The sequence below is a fragment of the Amblyomma americanum genome, chromosome 9, assembly GCF_052857255.1.
Source record: "Amblyomma americanum isolate KBUSLIRL-KWMA chromosome 9, ASM5285725v1, whole genome shotgun sequence".
Classification (NCBI taxonomy): Eukaryota; Metazoa; Arthropoda; class Arachnida; order Ixodida; family Ixodidae; genus Amblyomma; species Amblyomma americanum.
The window spans coordinates 107,251,876-107,273,388 of NC_135505.1; the positions used below are offsets into that span (position 1 = coordinate 107,251,876).

General features: G+C 48.2%; 1 protein-coding gene across 1 annotated transcript in view; it reads right to left on the reverse strand.

The window, feature by feature from the left end:
• The window catches only part of LOC144105308 (uncharacterized), a 37,962-nt gene that overhangs the window by 4,167 nt on the left and 12,282 nt on the right, over positions 1 to 21,513 (reverse strand). The gene's annotated exons all lie outside the window — the stretch shown is intronic.

The window sequence follows — 21,513 nt, forward strand, 5'->3', positions numbered from 1 at the left end:
AGGATGCTCACACATCCGTCTTGGAGCCCCTTTCTGAGCAGCGCTCCTACGGCGCTCCTTTACCCCCACAGGCACGTAATGCACCTTTTCACGAGACTCGAAGCGCCAGCCACGGACCAGTGCAAACTTTCCAGCCGCCGTGACTACTGCATAGCTGGCAGTCCGCAAACCACTCGACTCTCCGTGTCTGACGTCAAACCTCGCTCCCATTGCTTCCGTTGTGACGTGGCGACATCTGCCGCCTAATACTGAATCAGTGTGACAGCGCTTACGGCTTTTCCTGCGAACGTCAGCTCTAACGCTGTCGCCTTTAATAAGGATTTTCCGCCTGGACTCCGAGGCGAGCAGACGTGCGTTCGATGGCTCCGTCGACAACGGCCGCTCAAACCCGACCTTGGCCTACAGTCATCAAACCTTCTGCTGGAATCAGCTACGCAAGGAAAACAACGTCCGAAGAAACCGAAATCTCAAAGGTAGGCCCAATTTTTCGCCATTTTGACTTAGAAACTTAATCTCCGGCGGACCACGTGGGAACGCAAGTCCTAACGCTAGGCCTTGCAGGACAGACACCCCCGACGGCGCGCGTCCGCTCCAAGCATGAGCAACATAATGGAAACCGTGGAGGGAGAAAATATTGTGACGAAAACGACGATGCTGGCAAGGGCGCGGGACGGAGCGCTCGCGCTAGGCCAGCGGCCATTAAATAATCTCACTGCCATCAGTCAACCCATCTCATTCTTCGGCTTGCCGTCACGTAACATTTGGTGTGAGGTGCGGAGTTCATCCCCATCGTGGTCCTGACGCTTCGGCGTAACATTTGGTGTGAGGTGCGGAGTTCATCCCCATCGTGGTCCTGACGCTTCGGCGCATGTTTCAGGCCCCGCCGCGGTGGCTCAGTGGTTAGGGCGCTCGGCTACTGATCCGGAGTTCCCGGGTTCGAACCCGACCGCGGCGGCTGCGTTTTTATGGAGGAAAAACGCTAAGGCGTCCGTGCGCTGTGCGATGTCAGTGCACGTTAAAGATCCCCAGGTGGTCGAAATTATTCCGGAGCCCTCCACTACGGACCTATTCGTTCCTATCTTCTTTCACTCCCTCCTTTATCCCTTCCCTTACGGCGCGGTTCAGGTGTCACACGATGAGACAGATACTGCGCCATTTCCATTCCACCAAAAACCAATTATTAATTAATGCTTCAGCCGTGGTCGTCGGCTTTGAGATCTTGGCCTGCGTCGCCCGGCCGTGGCCCAGTCTTTAAGACCCGAACCGATCTCGCCATTCTTCCGCCCTCCCCGTCCACCGCCCAGACCACTCGGCACGACGAACTGAACCTTACGCAGGGACCCGACCTGCCGGCCCCACAGACCCTAGACGCTGCCCACACGTGACGACACCGTTTCCGTGCCCATGCCGTTCAGCGCGTCCTGGGGCCTCGGCCGACGTTTCTTGGTGACCTGCGGCCCAGAAGCTTCACGAACCAGGAATTATTCAGCTATCTCCTTCATTGTGGCGGCCAGCACCTCACCATTTTCTCCTTCCTGTGTCACCATCCTCTGAAGTCCATCACCTTTTCACGTGTCTCTTCCTCATCGAACAGGACGATCGCTCGGTGGCCCCGGGTATAGTGTGACGAAGACGACGAGGCTGGCAGTGCCGCGGTACGGAGAGCTCGCGCTAGGCCAATGCCCATTGTATCATCTCATTGCTATCAGTCAACCCGTCTCATTCTTCGGCTGGCCGTCACGTAACATGGTTGACACCGCAGAGATGAAACTGGGAGAATGGTTCACACAAAAAAAAAAAGGCCGCATCGTGCCCCTCGAAGAGGGAATACGAGCCGCGAACGGAAATGAGGAAAAAAAAATTGGCACTGGCATAACTAAGCTAACCCTGGAATTCAGCGAAAAGCAAGCACGCTTTCCAAGTATCTGAGGCTCGTCAATGGCAGCTCCGCTACACGCTCGCGACTGCCGCTCTATATGCACCCACACGACCACGTGGCCATGACGTGGTGTCACATGGTCTTACGACACCCCATCGGATGTCATCAAGAGGATTCAAATCACCCCATCGAATGTTCTTAAGACCAAAGGTCACCCAATATCAAAGGTCAGGATTAAAGGATTCGACAGCACAACTGTACCACATATGGTCATACACGTCTATCCGTGCTTGGGCTCAAGGTAGTTCAAGGTCGTTGTGCTGCCTACCCGAAGACTGCTTTACCTAGCGTAGTGAAGATTTCCGCTTCAAAACAGCGAGTACCCAGGCCCGCCATAGGAAGGAGGATAGCGGCTAAGTCGGTAGAGAAGCAGACCACAAGAATTCCGACTGACGCCGAGAAAATAATAATACGCACTCAAGGCAGAGTCAACCACCTCCTCTCGGGTGGGATGACGGATTTGGCTGAGTTGATCGCCAGCGCCGCCGACGTCGACACAAGAACGCCGTGAATGACATTTTCTCGGCAAACCTAAAGCAGCAATCCATACTTGTCGTCACCACTAGCGAAGAGCATGGAATAATATACGCAGCTCCGCGCTCTGTTCTGCACGGTGAAGAGTATATAGAAATTAAGGCCTACCCAGCGATGCCGGAAGATTGTGTCAGTGGAGTCGTCCACGACATCACAATACGCTACTCAAACGAAGAGCTCATGAAGCGCACAGGTGGAAGAAAGAAGAACTCCCCGTGCTCGGCGTCCGTAGACTGGGAGCGAACACTGACACACTACTCTTCCTTTTCGAAGATCAGCATGCACCGCGCTGGGTACATATCTAACCCCCTTTGCGCAAAGATCCTCCTGTACACAAGAAAAAATGAGGGGTGCCACACGTGCAGCCGCTTGGTTCACCCGCTGCGGTGACCCAGCGGTTAGAGCGCTCGGCTACTGATCCGGGGTACCCTGCTTCGAACCCGATCGCGGCGGCCGCGTTTCGATGGAGGCGAAACACCCGTGTGCTGAGCGATGCCCGTGCTCGTTAAAGATCCCCAGGTGGTCGAAATTATTCCGGAGCCCTCCACTACGGCACCTCTTTCTTCCTTTCTTTTTTCACTCCCTCCTTTCTCCCTTCCCTTACGGCGCGGTTCAGGTGTCCAACGATATATGAGACAGATACTGCGCCATTACCTATCCCCCCCCCCAAAAAAAAAAATCTTCATTGGTGCGGACAACTCTGGTAGGTCGATCTGCGGTTGGTTACCAAGCGCTTACTCGCTTCTGCAACCGGCTGGACCCCTCAGGGGTGCCACCGCAGCAAACACCTTACAGCCACTATGTACATACATAAGGCCGCGACGACCATGCATTGGGGTCGGCTCGCGCCACCATGTGCGTTTTCACAACTATCCCTGCGGCTGGTTCCAAACCGCAGCACAAAAAAAAAATATTGGAGGATGCTCAAGCTTCGTCTTTAAGAGCAGCACGCGACAGCGTATTGCAGCGTTGCCAAGGGATCCACGGAACGCCATCGTGCGTTCGGCGTGACGCTTTGCCGCGACAATTAAAAGAAAGGAAGCAAACTTTGTGGACACCCGAACCGCGCCGTAGGGCAAAATGAAAATAAAATTGGTTTTAAGGACAGGAACTGACGCCTGTCTCACATACCTCGGTGGACACCAGAACCGCGCCGTGAGTGAAGGAAGAGCACCCTTCTAAGACAACACCCTATTCACTAGACGCGCCTTTGTTCAAACCATCGAGCTTGTGCGACAATGCGATGAAGATGCGCGGTCTGTCCGAGATTACTTCAGAGAAAACGTATTTAAGCTGCGTGAAGTGTGCAAGGAGCTATGCTTTGGAGATGAAGTTATTGAATTCATGGGAAAATTGTGTTCCTTGAAACAGTTTTGCTTCTCTCACGTGAGTGAAACACATGTCCGCTATTGATATTTCAGAGTGCAGTGAAGAACATATGTTTGTGATGTGTTGTAAACTGTCAAAACAGGCAATAAAGACAAAAAAAAAATAGCAGCTAGCGTGGCGGAATTGGTAGCGTGGTCGTTTCGCACTCCGAAGCCCCTGGCTCGATTCCCCAACTCGACCAATTTCCTAATCGGCTTTATTTATTATTGCTGCTGGAATTTTACGCTCACGACCAACGGCGCCGATGCCACGGGGCCCTTCACGCTTTCGCGTTAAAAGCTGGTTGTAGCAAACTTTGATCGTGCACGGTGCATATAACACGACGTGGAAGCCGATAACCTGACGTCCACACCTTGTGCCGCATTGTGGCAGCGAAAAACACAGCCTAAACGGCACCGATATCCGCGCAAACTGCGTCCTCCATTCCGCGGCGCCCCCGCATGTACCAAGGGCGAACATGATCTGCACACACTCTCCGCCGGCGCATGCGTGCAGCTTTAACACCTAAGATATTCTTACACCGTGCCCGAACACCACAGCTTCCTGTCGTTAACTGCGTTGAATAGTAATTAAACCGCATCTATCTTTTGATATGTTAATGAGGGGGACAGCACCGGGCCGTCCCCCACTACCAAAAATTATGTGCCCATTGACCCAATCCGAGCAATGGCGGAGGTCAGCGCGGACGCCGTAACAATGCCCGCGCCTCGCTCCGGAGGCGCCGCCTTGGTGATCGCGGAACACCCCACACTGAAAAGACCACTGATAACAAAGCAGACGTGCAGCGATACTACTCACAGCAACGCTCCGTCCTGTCTTGGGGACGACATCACTGGGGCACAGAAAACTGCGCGTCAAAAACGCGCATTCCGAGTACGCTTCACTTAATAACAAGTCCCCGATAATATTCCTTCCCACTTTTATTTGAATTACTTTCTCAATGCAAGGGTGGACTTTTATGCGATTCCAATACCTTCTGAGCGAGCGTTCAAGTCATTCTATATTTACATTTCCTTCTGAGAGGAGGCGCCCTCCCTCTCCATGCTGCATTACAAAAAAAAAGAAAACGCAAGTCACGTGTTCTGTTTCTTCTGCGCCTGGAAACTCCGCGCGCCGCGGGGCGCTGCTCCTCCCTTCAAAGAGAAGTTAATCCGCTCGCTGCCGAGAGATGGCGACAGCGACGCTTGGGCGACGTCGTCCCCAGTCGAGCGTCGGTTTTGCAAGGTGTTGCCTCTACTTTTTTTGTTCCTTCGGATGCTCCAGGATTCCAGAATTGAGTCAGGTTTTTTCAGCTTTGTTTTATCCTTCCAGCGATCGTTATGTGCTTCATTCTCTTGGGCCCGTTGCACATGCATGCGATTTTCGACTGCGACGCTGCAAATTCTGCCCGTCAGCGACTGGGGAGGGCCGTCGGTCTAGCCGCAGGCGGCTTCCGATCGTGTTCCGTCCGCTTGGTATTCGGTCGCAGAGTCGGTGCGTTCGCTCTACGACTGACCAATGGGGAGCGCCAAGACGGCGTTGGACGTGCGGTCACGTGGGAAGCGAAGCTGTTTATTCTAATCAAGACATACGAAGTATTGCCTCGCATTTAAAAACACGGTGTTTTTAACATCATCAGCACATCTCATGCACCGTTTCTGTCGCGCTTAGTCATGGTTTGCCTATTATGGAAACATCAAGCAACCTTGCCTGTTCCTCCGACCATAGAGTTTCGAACTATTAACTAGAGGGAAAGCTGGCGCCCCGCCTATAGGAGTTTGCGCCGAGATTCCTCGAGACCACCTGTACCACCATGGGCGCTCTAAGCATCGTGGGGCGGTGAGCTATTTGACTGCACTACTAGCGAACGAATGTCCGGACCCCGTAGAGTATCTGTTACGGGTCGAATTGGACTTATTTTTGGAAATGTGGCGGAGAGTTTGAAGGATGCTTCACCCCCGCCACCGGTGGGCACGGTATTGCACTACCTCCGGGATCGGCCTTGCCTTTAGCGCGTCTTTACTATCCTGTCTTTCTATCCCATCTTTCAACTCTCCTACTATCTGCACGTGGTAGCGATTGTGGCTCGGCTTGAGCCAGTGAGCAGGCCTGTGCACGTTCCTTTTCTTTCTTCCTGGCAACAACACTGCACAACTACAACTTTTGGGCAAAAAATAATGATAATACAGACGTTGTTCGATAATCAAAAATTTGTTCTATCATTCAGTATCCTGTCTATAAATCGTAACAAACGAGCAGGAAAGCATGCATATGTAAAGTTTAATCGAAATAAGCGATGGCTTGCTCTCCTATTGGCTATGAATTGCAGACCACAAAAGCCAATATTTCGTGCTTAACAGGCGCACGTTTAAAAAGAAATATGTTCTTGAAAAATATGTCGCTTCAACAGATTAAAATGTTTTTCTACAGCATTTCAGAAAACAAAAAACTTTTATTGGCGTCGTGAGCTGTGGCGGTTTCGCTACTATGGCATTTTAACACTACTTTTACGCCGAAGTCGTCTGCGCGCGGAGCGCGCCGTGGATACGGAATGGGAAATCTCAGTAACGCCACTCTGTGTTCTTGGAAAAAACCTACTGACCCGCACCAAGTAGCTCATCGCCCCATGATGCTTTGCGCGCCCATGGAGGTTCAGGTGCAGCGCTGTCAGCTTTCCCTCTAGTTAATAGTAAGAAACTCTATGCCTCCGACCGAATTTGCTGGCTACGCGTTGCATGCGAAAGCACTGACCGAAAACCGCACTGCGGCGTCACCCACTAGACCGACTATTTTCGTTCTACTCACAGGTTCTGAAACGGGCCTCACATCGCAAAACGTTAAACTTGTGCTCAGTCGCACTGAGGCCTGTGAAAAGTAATGAGAGCATCACAAACTGTTTAATACGCTTCAGTATTGCAATAACAATACATGCGCACGTGCATTTTCTGGACTGTGGTACTATATTTACTCTCTGCCCAGCAGCCGTGCATGTGCTTCGGAGCACGATTTTTTTTTTGTAGTGAAGAGGCTAATTGTGTAATTCTGTGATAAAATAAAAACACAAGCTTTACCTAATGTCACGATGGCTACTTTCAAGTTAGTGAAACCGAAGGATGCAACGCGTATTTAGCTTCCCTTGTTTGTCAAGTTCGATAAGAAGTTATCTTTTTAAACGAAGCGCTTAATTATTGAAAGGAATAGATGAGTCAAATACTGCTCTCTTTACATATCCCAATGGCATACTGCTGTACGCCACTGTGCCGGTCAGACATCAAAAGGAAGGAGCTGGGCATTTCCTTCCATGAGATCCCCGCCTAAGCTTCCCTGCGTGGCCAGTGGCCGATAGCAATACGAAGAGACGACTTGGTCCCGAACAGCACCTGAGACTATTCAAGGGTATGCAGCAAAAATTATGCATTATGCAGGTAAAAGGCGCTGTTTGAAGAAGCGAGTTGTGCCATGAGTGTTCACAGACTACCCGCCATACTTGAAACCGCGAACTTTGAAGGAGGGGAACAGTGTAAGCATAAGAAAAAAGATCATGTTTCGGAACCCACCACGGCCAAGATGAGTCCGCAAAAAAAAACGTAAGAAGCACGATGAAAATACGGACGTTGAAGTGCCAGTGTTTGATGCAAGTGGCAACTATTTTGAAGTGACAGAACAACATTCAGGGGGTGCATTTGTACAAACCAAGGCAAAGTATTTCTTGTTCGCGCCTACAAAACAACGCAAGTTGACATCAGGGGCTAGATTACTTAACTGTCAATTAGGAAAATTGTAAAAAACTTGTCACGAAGGTGTCAATAAGCCTCGCTCCTATTGGTCGGTCGTGGCCGGCGGCCATTTTGCTTTTTTGCGTCATGGGTGGCTGCAGATGACGTCACGGATATGGCAGAAGTGATGACGTTGCACACCTAATTATGCAGACGCTTATTGACAGTTTTTTGACACTGTTTCGAGGCTGTCAATTTGACCGTTTAGTTTGTGACAGAAAATGGCGGCGGTGTACGCAGCAATACGATTGAGGCGGATGCGCTGGCGCGATCAACGGCGAAGGAGGGCGCACGAAGACGCGTTTGATTATGTTTGACTTGCCGAAGAGGCTGTTTCGACGCCTTTTTTAACTGGATAGCAGACTGTGGAGTGTTTGTGCGACGAAGTCGTCGATGAACTGGGTGGTTTGCGTGCGAGTGCGCTGTCGGTGCGGCGGCAGGTGCTGTGTGCACTGCGGTTCTTTGCCACGGGCGGCTTTCAGGCTGTCGTTGGTAATGAGGCGCACGTCGCCATCGCACAACTGGCGGTGAGCAAATGCGTACAGCGGGTGTTGGAGGCTATTTATAAAGTTAGTGCGCAGAATGGGTGGGTTCCGTCGTCACCTCTGTGACAAAAAGCTGCATATAATCAAGACACGCTTATGCTGGCAGAGCACTTTACTTTTCCCAGCAAATGGCGGTTCGTGGCGGTCTTCTGTTTCCCAAGGGAAAAGAAATAGACAACCACACATCACGTACTGCAACACCTCATCTTTTGGCATTTTTGTCATCGATCGAAAGAGCCGGACAACAAAGACTTGAACAAGTTGTCTTCGTCGATTTCGCACCAAGCGCTTCTTGCAAGTTCGCTCGGTAGTCACGTAGCCTTCACTGCATTCGTTGAAATTTTTCTGCGCACTTAGGTCAACCGCACAGTAGTTCGATTCCAGACGCCGCGCAAAAAAACAATAACACGGCGTGAAACAGGTGCTTTAGTGCAAAGCAGGCTTTTTACTGCCGTCAGCACACCCCCACAGCTCCGAAAGTTACCGACCAGTCAATTTAATAGCACAACTTCGAACGCTTTTTGTTTTCCTTAATATTTTCGAACTTTAAACACAATGGTTTGACAAAATAAAATTTTAGTTATTTTCGTCTTTGCTTATTTATTATTTCTTTTTACAAAAAATTAAGCAGACGGTCCCTCCAATGCTCTCGGGGCACCGCCCTGCTGTAATTGGCTGATCCCTCGTTGCGTCACGTGGTGACGTCTCATCGTGTCGTCATTTTGACGTCACTGTCATTAACTTGTGACAGAATTTGTCACAGTTGCTTAATCTAGCCCCTGATCTTCCGACCATCTCACAATAGAGAGAATGAAGTGGAAGCGGAAGGAGAGAGCAGATGTGGGAAAATGCCCTCATTTTTACTTTTCCTCCCTCGCCCTCACTTTTGAATTCATCGCCCTCCCTCACCCTTGCCCTGAAATGAAACTGTTTTTTTTGGGAAGGAAATGGCGCAGTATCTGTCTAACATGTCGGCGGACATCTGAACCGCGCCGTAAGGGAATGGATAAAGGAGGGACCGAAAGAAGAGAGGAAGAAAGAGGTACCGTAGTGGAGGGCTCCGGAATAATTTCGACCACCTGGGGATCTTTAACCTGCACTGACATCGCACCGCACACGGGCTTCTAGAATTTCGCCTCTGTTGAAATTCTACAGCCGCCGCGGTCTGCAGGTTCGAACCAGCGAACGCCCTCATTTTGAACAGTTATCCGGCCCTCCCTCACCCTCACCCCACTTCGAAAAATTTGCTGGCCCTCCCACGCCCTCACCCTCACATCGTCGGCTCACCCTTACTAACAGTCATTTTAAAATTCGTTATATTTTCTAATCTGCAACTTCTGGAGATATTACTGAGTAATAAACATACAAGACACGCCCTCGAGACTCTATTGGACGAGAGGCTAGATGCTTATACTGTTGTGTGTGCGCGGGTACGTGTGTTTGAGCTAATACGTGAGACAACACCGAGACAGTCACGAGTTGGGCCCTAAAATATCACTCTTCCTTTACTTCTGCCACGCACTACATGCATACATGGACCCCGAACTTATTATTTCATTGTTATCTATATTTTATTTTGCTTATACAACAATCCCCACTAGGGATTTTAGCAGGGTTGGATACAGATAAGTAAACACAACGTAATAACACAGGCAATGAACACAAGAACAAACTAGAATAACGTAGCTTGAAAACTTTGGTAAATAAGCATACACAACAGATTTTTAGACAATACTAGAAAGAACTGTCGACATATATGAGTTTGAAGCATGGTCAATGGTTAGGAGATTCCGTTCAATTGCTGTTCGTGGAAAGAAAGAATACTTAACACAGTTATTACGCGTCGCAAATGGCGTTACTGTGCGGCTAAGTCTTTGCCTACTGGCGTAACCAGATGAAAAAGAAATTCTCGTGAGATCTATCTTATAGTGACCGTTAATAAACATAAAGAGGAGTTTTAGTCGTGACACACGGCTTCTTTGCGTTAATGGGGGCGACCCCGCTTTAGTTAAGATTGGTTCATGGTGTTGTTTATGGGGGTTTAACGTCCCAAAGCAACTCAGGCTATGAGGGACGCCGTAGTGAAGATCTCCGGAAATTTCGACCACCTGTGGTTCTTTTACGTGCACTGACATCGCACAGCACACGAGCCTCTAGAATTTCGCCTCCATCGAAATTTGACCGCCGCGGCCGGGATCGTACCCGCGTCTTTCGGTTCTGCAGCCGAGCGCCATAACCGCTGAGCCACTGAGTTAAGAGTTTTGTCGCTGACGTACGTCGAAATCTATTCTAAATCAAGCGAACTGCTTTTCGCTGCACCATTTCTATCTCATTAGTTTAAGTTTTAGTGAAAGTGTGGTGTTGGTGGTAGTGATTTTTTATTAAAAAATAAGTGAAATTGTCCAGAATAACACATCCCAAGCAGCACATGTAATTTGGCCAATACTGGAACCGTATTGGCAAAGGCCGGCCCTACAAAGGCCCAGGATGGAACCGTCCTGTTGCAATATTTCGCCTATTACCTGTGCTGCTTGGGATGCATAGTCTAGAATGGGAAGAATTACGTTTTTGTATGCGAGCAGTCGGACAGAAGGAGTAGAATATCTCAAATCTCTCCTCAGAAAGAACAGCTTGCGATTAACATTAGCCGTTATGTAGTCAATGTTGTGGGTCCTAGTTAAGTATCAAGAGTCCGAGATACTTATAATGTATCTCGAGAAAAACTCGAGAAAAGTTTCGACAGGATGAATATTTAGGTTACTTATCTAAAGCGTCCTCTGCAGTGCTGAGCAGTACAGCTTTGTTGTCCGATATTCCATCTACTATCTGGCTATTTGTTTTTGGTAGTAATTGATCCGTTAAAAAAATAGGTCGAGCATTGATTGCGAATTGCGCTGAATTATGGTATCTTCTTCTACAATTCGCAATAAGTCGAAGGCAATAGCAATGTCCAACATAGCTTCATCGGGGGGTCACGCTTTTTAACTGAATGATTCGACCAGTCTGCTTCAGAGCAATTAGGCAATCTTGACAGCATAATACGATTATCGGGTTTAACATTCGTGTTGAAATATTGTTTCAGTTCCTATAATACGGCAACGGTACAGTTGGGAGCCCTGTACATTGCTCCAATAATATAGCTACGTGGCAACCAGCCGAGGAATGAGGCGAGATGAATGATGGCAGTACGATGATTTTAATGGCTGCTGGCCTAGCGCGAGCACTCCGTCCCGCGCCACTGCCAGCTTCGTCGTCTTCGTGACAATAAATCTCACGTTTCCATAGCACGTTGTGCAAAAAATGCACTCTACATTGGGTACATCGGGCATTGGTAAACTTCGCACGGATGATTTAAACCGAATGCTGACATCTCCACCTCTACCATCACGATCCTTTCGGTACGACCAGTGGCAACATCGACGGGCTGATACCACACTAGCAAAACTACGCAAGGTGGGGGACCAGGTGGGCCGGATGGTCCGCCGGGTTTCCAACAAACGCGGGGGGTTACGGTGCAGAGACGCTTTGCGGCTGGCGCATGCATTCGTGACCAGTCGAGTCCTCTACTCGACTCCTTACCTCCACCTGCGCAAGTTTAATGAGACCGCCCTCGAAGCGGTTCTCAGAAAGATGTACAAGCGTGCCCTCGATCTCCCGATCACCACATCCAACCAGCGTCTCATGGGCCTGGGGATGGTTAACACATTCGCGGAGCTCCGGGAGGCGCACTTGACAAATCAATACACAAGGCTTTCAAAAACGCCGTCGGGTCGCCGCCTATTAGCCCGACAACACATCCACCACCCAACACTTACGGAAGAGCGCGTACGCATTCCTGAAATCTGGAGATACGCCCTGCACGTACGCCCTCTTCCGGCCAACATGACACGTGACGACCACAGTGGCAGGCGCCTTGCGCGGGCGGAGGCACTGGCCCGTCACTATGGGAACAAACATGGCATCTTCTACGTGGACGCCTCAGGCCCTCACCATGGGGGGTGGTACACGGCCGCAGTCGTCCACCAAACAATCGTGGTGAATGGCCTAACGTTCCGAGCTCAAGACATAACACATGCGGAAGAAGTTGCCATCGCGTTAGCCGCCGCAGACCAGGAGTCGCGAGTGATCGTCACCGACTCGAGAGGGGCCTACAGAAATATTAAACAGGGGTACATTCCTCTCTTTGCGCATCGCATCCTTCAAAACAGTAACTACCTCGGGGCCCCCGCGTCTCGAACGATTGTATGGGCTCCAGCTCATATGGGCCTCGAAGGCAATGAAACGGCAGACGCCGCCGCCCGCGCGCTCACTCTCCGGGCAACGCCTTCAGACCCTTTGGATACGGATCCCGAACCCAATCCGGCCCTCACTTTTCGAGAAATTACTGAATTATTCCAATTCGGCCATGCAATTTATCACAAGCCTTGTAAGGGCCTCACAAAGGTGGAGGAACGCACACTCCTCCGCCTTTACACCAAAGCGCTGCTGTGCCCGGCAGTTTTAAAACACTTTGATCCTGCCTGTACAGGAGAATGCCCACACTGTGCGGAGAAGTCTTCGGACATCTTTCACATGGTGTGGGCATGCCCGTCAACCCCGAACCTCGCCCCCAAACCCAACCCTACCCGGGAGGACTGGGAGGCAGCCCTGCTCGGCTGCTCGGACCTAGCAAGCCAGAAGGCCCTGGTCCACCGAGCCCGAGTCGCGGCGGTCGCCAATGGGCTCCTGCAATGAGGAGCCCACCTAGAGATTGCGAGAGGTTGCTCCGGCTACGTCAAGCTTCCTCCCTGAAATAAAGTTTTTCACACACACACACAGTGGCAACGAACTCACTGTCAAACACTGTATTTTGTACTTTTCAGGACCCGCCGCGGTGGCTCAGTGGTTAGGACGCTCGACTACTGATCCGGAGTTCCCGGGTTCGAACCCGACCGCGGCGGCTGCGTTTTTATGGAGGAAAAACGCTAAGGCGCCCGTGTGCTGTGCGATGTCAGTGCACGTTAAAGATCCCCAGGTGGTCGAAATTATTCCGGAGCCCTCCACTACGGCATCTAATTCTTCCTTTCTTCTTTCACTCCCTCCTTTACCCCTTCCCTTACGGCGCGGTTCAGGTGTCCAAAGATATATGAGACAGATACTGCGCCATTTCCTTTTCCCAAAAAATCAATTATTATTATTATTGTACTGTTAAGGCAAGTTTCTGCCAAAAGCGCAATTTCAGGGTCATGCAAAAGCACAAGAGCATCCAACTCAGTTGTATTGTTTATGACACTACTGCAATTAACATTTAGTATTTCAGGGTCTGGGATCTCTTAGTCCGGAATCAGTTTGATTTCTTTCTAAGCTTAAAGCGAGGAGCTCTTGTTTCATCCCAACCATACAGTACGATATTAACGCTTTGCTTATCATAGATTATCTTCAAAGCTTGGCGCCCTCGTTCGCCTCTTCAGAGCTTTTCCACTGTTGCTTCCGTATTTGCCTAACTCATTTAGAAAAGTCTCAGCTAATAATTTTGAGCTTTATTGGTGTTTAGATTTTGAGCACATTTCGGTGTTTTGAGTTAATGGCATGATCATAATATTTTAATTTTTTTTTTCATAGAAGTCGAGGAGTTTCAAAACTACTGGTCGCGGGTTATTTATTTCCGTTTTACTTGCCCTGTGGCATCTTTCGACACTACTCACCGTTCAACCTTCTTCCAGAAAGAAAAAAACACCATCAATTACTTCTTCCCTTTCCAGTTCATCGCTGGTCTCCTCGCTAAGCTGTTTTAAAAGATAGGGTTATTTCTCCTGCCTCTGTTTTATAAATCGTCTATCTGGTTCCTAACTGTACAAAGCTGCTCCTAAAGTTCCGATACTGCCGATTCCATGCATTTACCTTTCATGTCCCATATCATGTCTTTACCTATTTAGGCCCGACAACTGTTTCTGAGTGCCATCAAATCGCGGAGTTAAACCGGAAAGTTTATTCTCAGTTATGTTTTGCGACGCCTGCAGGCTCTGCATTGTAGAATTATTCTTGCTCTGGCCTTCTGGCAATTCCGATAGCGTTTGTTTTACCAACGGGCCAGGATTTGTTTCAACGCCGCCACAGGACAACAGATCTTTTGATGATGCAATCACGCAAGAAAGGAAACGCTGAGCACACACCGCGCAGGGCAGCAGCACTAAAAAGCGATCGTCACTCCTGTAGCAATGTCCAGATTTGGAATAACTAACCTGGGTAGCAAAACAAAAAGTATTGCTTAGCATGCTGCCTCGTTTGCTGCTGCCACGGCCATTGTGCTAAAATGAACTGCCAAAATCAGTCAGCGCGTTTTCGTGCCTGTGTACAAAAAGTAATGTACGCCAGGAGTATTTAGAAAATAATTCAGTAGAATAAGTGCTAAGCTCAGAATAGACTCAGAACAAGCATAGTTTGTAGGTCGCTTAATTACCATTACCCGATGACATTCCGATTGCACTGAGTCTTTTCAATTTCACTGCGTCTAATCTTCCACCATTTCGTGCGGTTGGCTACATGCTCGTGTGATGACACTTCCACACGCACGGATTCAAGATGATGAAGACCACGCTTCCAAATTACAGCGTGACAGACTGGCACTTTCAACAAATTCGTGAACGCGCCTACGTGACGAAGACGACGACATTGCAAGCACAGCGCGAGAGCTTGGCAGTTCGTACAGGCAGGATGTTAGGATTTCTCCCAACTTATTGTGCAAATTACTGAATTGTAAGAACCGACAGGCTTAAAAACGGAGTGGCACTCCTTCTTGGTGACGCGCTCAGCCTCTACCTCGCGTCTACTGCTTTGTTGCTGTATTTTTGAGATGCGTTTTGTGGCGTATAATAAAAGCTTTGCAAATAATTTAGTTAAAGTAAATCTAACAAAAAGAAACGCCTCTATCGCATCGCAAAGCTCTCCGCAACTAGTGAGCGTTGGGCTTCGTATACGCCAGCTTCCAACACGTATGTTCAGGCGCTCAAAGACGCTAAAAAGCACTTCCACTCGCATGTTCTGCCCTCTATGTTAACGACCAATGTGAAAAAATTCTGGCGGGTCATTAATCCTTCCATCGATGATAGCATCGCTTTATCCGACCCGTTAGGCAACCCCATTCCTTCCGATATTTGTGCCACGATTCTGAACCACGCATTCACTGACAACTTTACAGCCATGTCTGATGTATATATGCCACCAACTCACCACTTCAACTATGTATCCATGCCACCTATAGCTGTTGCTATTCCTGGTATCGATAAGCTTATTGATGCACTAAATGTTCATTCCCCTCCAGGTTACGACTGCATTAACCCAAAGTTCTTAAAAAGCACTTCAGCTTATTCTTCCATTATACTAACCAAACTTTTCCAGCAATCACTTGACCGTTACGACTGCATTAACCCAAAGTTCTTAAAAAGCACTTCAGCTTATTCTTCCATTATACTAACCAAACTTTTCCAGCAATCACTTGACCAATCAACGCTGCCTACCGTGTGGAAAATCGGAAAGGTGGTTCCACTCTACAAATCCTGCAGCAAAGCTTCCCCTTATAATTATCGTCCCATATCCCTTACCAGTATTTGTTGCAAAATGCTTGAACATATAATATTCACCAACCTTGTTAACTTCCTAGAATCTAACTCCTTTTTACGTCTGCGCAACACGGTTTTCTAAAATCTTACTCTTGCGAAACACAGTTAATATCGTTTACACATGCATTGCATCATATTCTAGACCTATCATCATTAGCTGACTGTATATTTCTAGACTTTTCAAAGGCTTTCTACAAGGTATGTCACAAACTTTTACTTCACAAACTAAAACAACTGAATATTGACTGTAACCTATTCAAATGGATTGAATGTTTTCTACTTAATCGCTCACAATTTGTTTTTGCTAACTGTTTCAACTCCAGTTTTACCGAGGTGTCTTCCGGGGTTCCACAAGGTTCAGTTCTTGGACCCCTACTGTTTCTAATTTGCATTAATGATCTTCCCTCCCTTTTTAACTCTCATATTCACCTATTCGCTGATGATTGCGTCATTTTTAGAGAAATAACCAACGCTAACGACGTTACATTTCTTCAGTCAGACCTCAACACAATAGGGCACTGGTGTAAAGATTGGTTGATGCAGCTAAATATTAACAAATGCAAAGTCATGCGTGTATCAAGAAAAACTTCCGCCCCGCCTCACTACTACATTGATAACATCTCATTGGAATCAGTCTCGTCATATAAATACCTAGGCGTTCACAATCTTAATTGGTCTCTTCATACCGTGAACATAATTAAAAATGCTAATCGCATGCTAGGCTACTTAAGTCGTAACTTTTTTAATGTCCCTTCCAATATGAAACTATTGCTTTATAAAACACTAATACGATCTAAACTTGAGTATGCAACACCTGTATGAACCCTGCCCATGGCAACTTAATTAATGATCTTGAGATGGTTCAAAATAACTCTATGTTTCATCCTGGCTAACTACAACCGCACAGCGAGTATAACTGCTATGAAATTTAATCTCTGCCTCCCTACACTAACATCGCGTAGAAAAGTGTTTTGTCTCGCCCTGTTCCACAAGCTGTTTCATCATCCTGCTTTACGTGATCACCTCATCCCCCAGCCAATATATGTATCCCGTCGTATTGATCATAATCTCAAAGTTGGAATTGTGTCATGCAACACGAAATGCTCCTCGCAGTCATTCCTGCCGCGCACCTCACGTGACTGGAACCACCTTCCCGCAGATGTTGCTGGCATTGTAAATTATGAGCAGTTCCGCGTAGCAATAACTAACATTGTATATTGAGATGCTTTTTAAATATTCTTGTAACCATCTGTATTTTCTCACTGTTTTTGTATATTTACCACTCCCCCTCTGTAATTCCACTGGCCCTGAGGGGTAATGTAAATAAATAAATAAATAAAATATTATATTTTCAATCTTATAAATGTCATGCTTAAACAAAACCTGTAGCGACGGTGTAGTGGTCTTAAGTACCGACCAGCGGAACTGGTTTTTTAGTGCCGCCGCGAGTTTGTGTCCCGCTCCCCCAGCTTCAATTTTTTTATTTCTTTATTGTCTTACCCCGGTGCGGTGCCGATGTGTAATTTTGGGGATATGGTACATATCCGGGAACAAGCTGAAGAAAAAAACATTGCTGCAGTATTCCTGCTAAACGAAGTCGTCAATTTCAAGCGAGAAATGCCAACATGGTCGGAAGACGTACTGCGACACTGCATTGTACCTATGAGTATATCCGAAAAGAAACGTTATTCAAGCTTCCAAGCAGGAACACACTACAAAACTTCATTGGAAGTACTTCTGGAGAGGCGGAATTTTGTGTCTTGGTGCAAGCCCGGCTAAAATCTGAGCGTGACAAACTTGAATCACCACAGTCAAGAGTATGTTCTCTCATCGTCAATGAGATGCGAATCAAGCCAAGGCTACAGTATTATTGGCCATGTGGTCATGGGTGTGGCCTCAGGTCATGATGGCAACCTTGTACTGGCAAAATCTTTGGTTTGTGTTGTAAATATCGGTCTGTCTACTTCATACAGAGTTCCGCCATCATACTTTTTTTACTAAAGGGCTGAAATGGTGCACAGCTGTCCAAATTGATGTAGTATGTCCTCACTAAGGTCGAAGAGGTATAGGCTTGAAGGTGGTGCACTTGGTAAGCGACAACCACAAAATGAACGTGAATGTCAGAGGACCTCTGCGGTGGATTCCTCACGTATAGGATACAGCATCCATGCAACCCTGATCGGCTGTTGTTTCTAAGCTTTGATTATTGCCACGTTTTGAAGAAGATCCGCTAGTAGTTCCTTGCAAGTGACCTAGGGAAGCCGGGCGAACTACCAACATCTCACTTGAACAAACTCTATGAGATGAAGAAACAGTGGATTGTTAAACCTGTGAGAAACCTAACTAGAAAACCTGTTTTTCTTTTAGTAAAGATATTGAAAAAATGAATGTGAAAAGAGCTGTCGAAATGCTTGCTCCAAATGTTACGTCTGCTCTGGAGTTTTTGAAAGGGCAAGCAGGACACAGTTACCATCCATCGTCTGTCTATGCGGGGACAACAAAAGTGTTTATGCAGGATATCTATCGGTGATTCCTATTGCGCGACACCAGCAACAAGCGCCAACGTATCGAGCAGAGGTTTCCTGACGTCAGGAACTTCGACGATAAAAATGACAAGAGGCTGGAATGGCTGGAAGCGTTTCCGCTATACATCGGCCAACTAAAGGAAGATGCCACTTATGCTCGTGGCTTCTTCATAGCCGAAACGTGCGAGGTCCTTCTGCTCACAACGTACTCAACTGCTGCCTGTATTCGCTATCTCTTAGCTGAAGAGAACTTCTGCATTGTACTAACTAAGAAAATCCAGCAGTGATCCGATTGAGGCGGTTTGGAACCCTGAAGCGGTCACTGGCATGCAACGACCAACTCGACGTGCGGTCAATATTACCATGACCAGAAAAGTCTGCAAGACAAATTTTCGCGACATCCGAACACAGCAACGTGCTCAATCATGAGATTCAGCATAGCTCTGCACTTGAGACGGCAAGGCTAAGTGTACCTGACAGCAGTAACGAGCTGCCAGTGGCTGCATTGGAAGTTTTGGAACGCTTAAATGTGCAGCATGTCCCTGCTCGTCTGCCTACCTTACAGCTGTCTGCTACTGTCTATGTAAGTGGCTACATAGTTGGTGTAATAAATGAGCATATGGAGTGTAAGCAGTGCTGTTTTCTCGCAACAAAGCCACGTACTATTCAGCCACTGCAGCTGTTGAAACGACAGCAGGACATAGGTGGGCTGCTTTATCCAGCTGATGAGTTGCTCTATATCTTGGAGATGCTGCGGCTGTTTGTGGAGGCAAGCTTTAAAGAAAATCCTCGACTTCACAAGCCACTGAAGAAGCTTACTGACGCAGCAGTTCCAGCCATCTGCAAATCACACTTGGTGAGGTGCCCTGCCAGTGACAGCAGTCACCGTGAACGTTTTGCTCAACTTGTGGCCACAAGATTCATCAGACCACTGCTGGTGAACTATGCCTCTGCAATAACAGAGAAGAGTGGCATATAAGCCAGTGTTCAGTCAGAAGCCACTGTCAAGAAAAACCATGAAGCTGTAAAGTAGGTGCTCTTTTGTGGCCCAGCTCCCTTTGCGGAATGTGGAAATAAGTACTGGTGTCTTTGTTCCTGAATTTTGTTTTGCGTAAGCGTACTATCAATATCATTTTTCCGGTTGTCTCTGACGCGAACGGAGAACTGGCGAGGCCTACTCGTACTCTTTGAAGCCGTGCGCGCATTGCATAAAACTGCGTAAAATAAAATGTCATAACGTTAGAGTCCCGCCTGTATAGTGATCACTTGTTATGCAAAGAGCGAGTCTGCCTCACAAGTAGAACATAATGAATAGGTACGATTCATGTTTAGTAGCAGTTATGCCGCGAGTGGATATCGGCGCAGCGCAGCACGCATCGCGCCGACATTTGTACCCGGGCGCTCCGCCACCTACGTCAGTGGCGCCCTCAGCATTAGAAACGGTGGCGCCGTGCAACGTTCCCTGACGGCGCCGCTGTGTTCTCGCGGCGCTGTTGATAGGCATAGGTTTGACACAGCGTCGCCGTCCTGCTGAGCATGCACAAGCTGGCCGAGACGGCGGCCAACAAGTAGAGGGAGCCCTCACGTCCCGCTCCAAAAAATGCGACGCAACAGACTCTACTAAATTCTTTTCTTCCTGCATAATTCAGCATACATAGCGTGCTCCGCAGTCAAACACGCGCCGTAGAGTGCACCGTAAAGCTCGACCGGTGAATTGTTCGACCTTAAATTTCGCACAGAGATGTCGCTTGGTCGACAGAATTGTTCTATACAACATTTTTTGGGGTGCATGCCTGAATCAGTTGGTAAAAGCCGGATGTTCGCATCGTCTGTGGCGACGACGACGAAACGAATCGGGCCGCTTTCTCAGCGATTGCACTGGTGGCGCCATCTCGTTTGTCGGTCGTGCATATTCGGCAAAGGAGGTGTGGGCATAGAGCTTCTAAATAGGAAGTAAATACTCTAAGATTTTATTAACCTAGACGGAAAGCTAGCGCCACCGCCTATCGCGAGTTTCTGAAAGAGCCATGCAAGAGCAGCTCATGCACCGTGGGAATGCCGGGAAGGCAGCAAGGCGCACTTGACATGGCCCTAAAGCATGACTGCGACTGCAGAAATGCCAATTTTCGCAATGTATATGTTGCAAGGAAGCGTTTTGCAATCAATATGTCCTGTAACAAAAAAACTGTACATAACAATAAATGAGCAGAAAAGCAGTCAAGGACCAAAGCACAGATAAGCTTCGCTGGCCTCTGTACAAGAGCACAATCCTATCACTCTCGCGCTCCGTTGAGCAACCTGGATCGCGACCCAAGCCTAGCAACGCATTCCCACCGACGGCAGCATCTGCCAAAGAAGGTCAATGACGCATCGCTTCACCACTGCACTACTGCACCAGGATTGGTAGGTAGGCTCCCAGGGGTCTATGAATTTAGAGAATAACCAATTCCTTAGCAATTCCGGAAATATGAACATTAACCCATTATTGCTATCGGAAACAACTTACATCCGTCAACACGGGATCTGAACACCGGAACCGAAGTGAAAACCGCACTGTTAGCGCACCTATCTCGTTTTTGGCCTAACTAAGCAAATCAGTGGCGTAAATCGCAAGGGGGACAAGGGGTAGAGACCCCCCGCCCCCTTCGCTTAGGGTGCGGGCAGAGCATGCGAGCTTTAATTACATGGCTTTATACAGGTTTACTTACATGGCTGGCAACTTGTCCACGTTGCCACCTCCAAAGCTGCTCAGGATTCAGGATACAGTCGCGGTGCTAGAACCACTTTCTAAAACCGTGGCTACAGTTACCAGACTGCACAGAAGCAGCACTAAGTGTACTGGCAGCCCCAGGTGGCTGCATCCATGAAGTTTGCAAAGCCAGCGCCTTATGGAAAAGCATCTCGATACTCTGCAATTTGTCCGTGCGTTAGCACTAGGGCTTCCACTCAGCCGTCGTCTGCATGGTCTCTCTGTGCCCAGCGGGTTGTGGGTAATGGGCTACTGTAGTTTCGTTTTTGATTTGTTTTTGCTTTGGTAACAATTTGCCTTCCAGATCATGAACAAACTGGCCACCGTCGCAGATGGTAATTCAATTAACGATTGTTTGCGAGAGGTAGCGCATCGCTTAACCGCTACACCACTGCGCCAGGAATGGTATGAGGGCTCCCCCATCGGCGTACAAAGTCCAGAATGACCAATGTCGCATATATGGGCACGGACTCATTAAC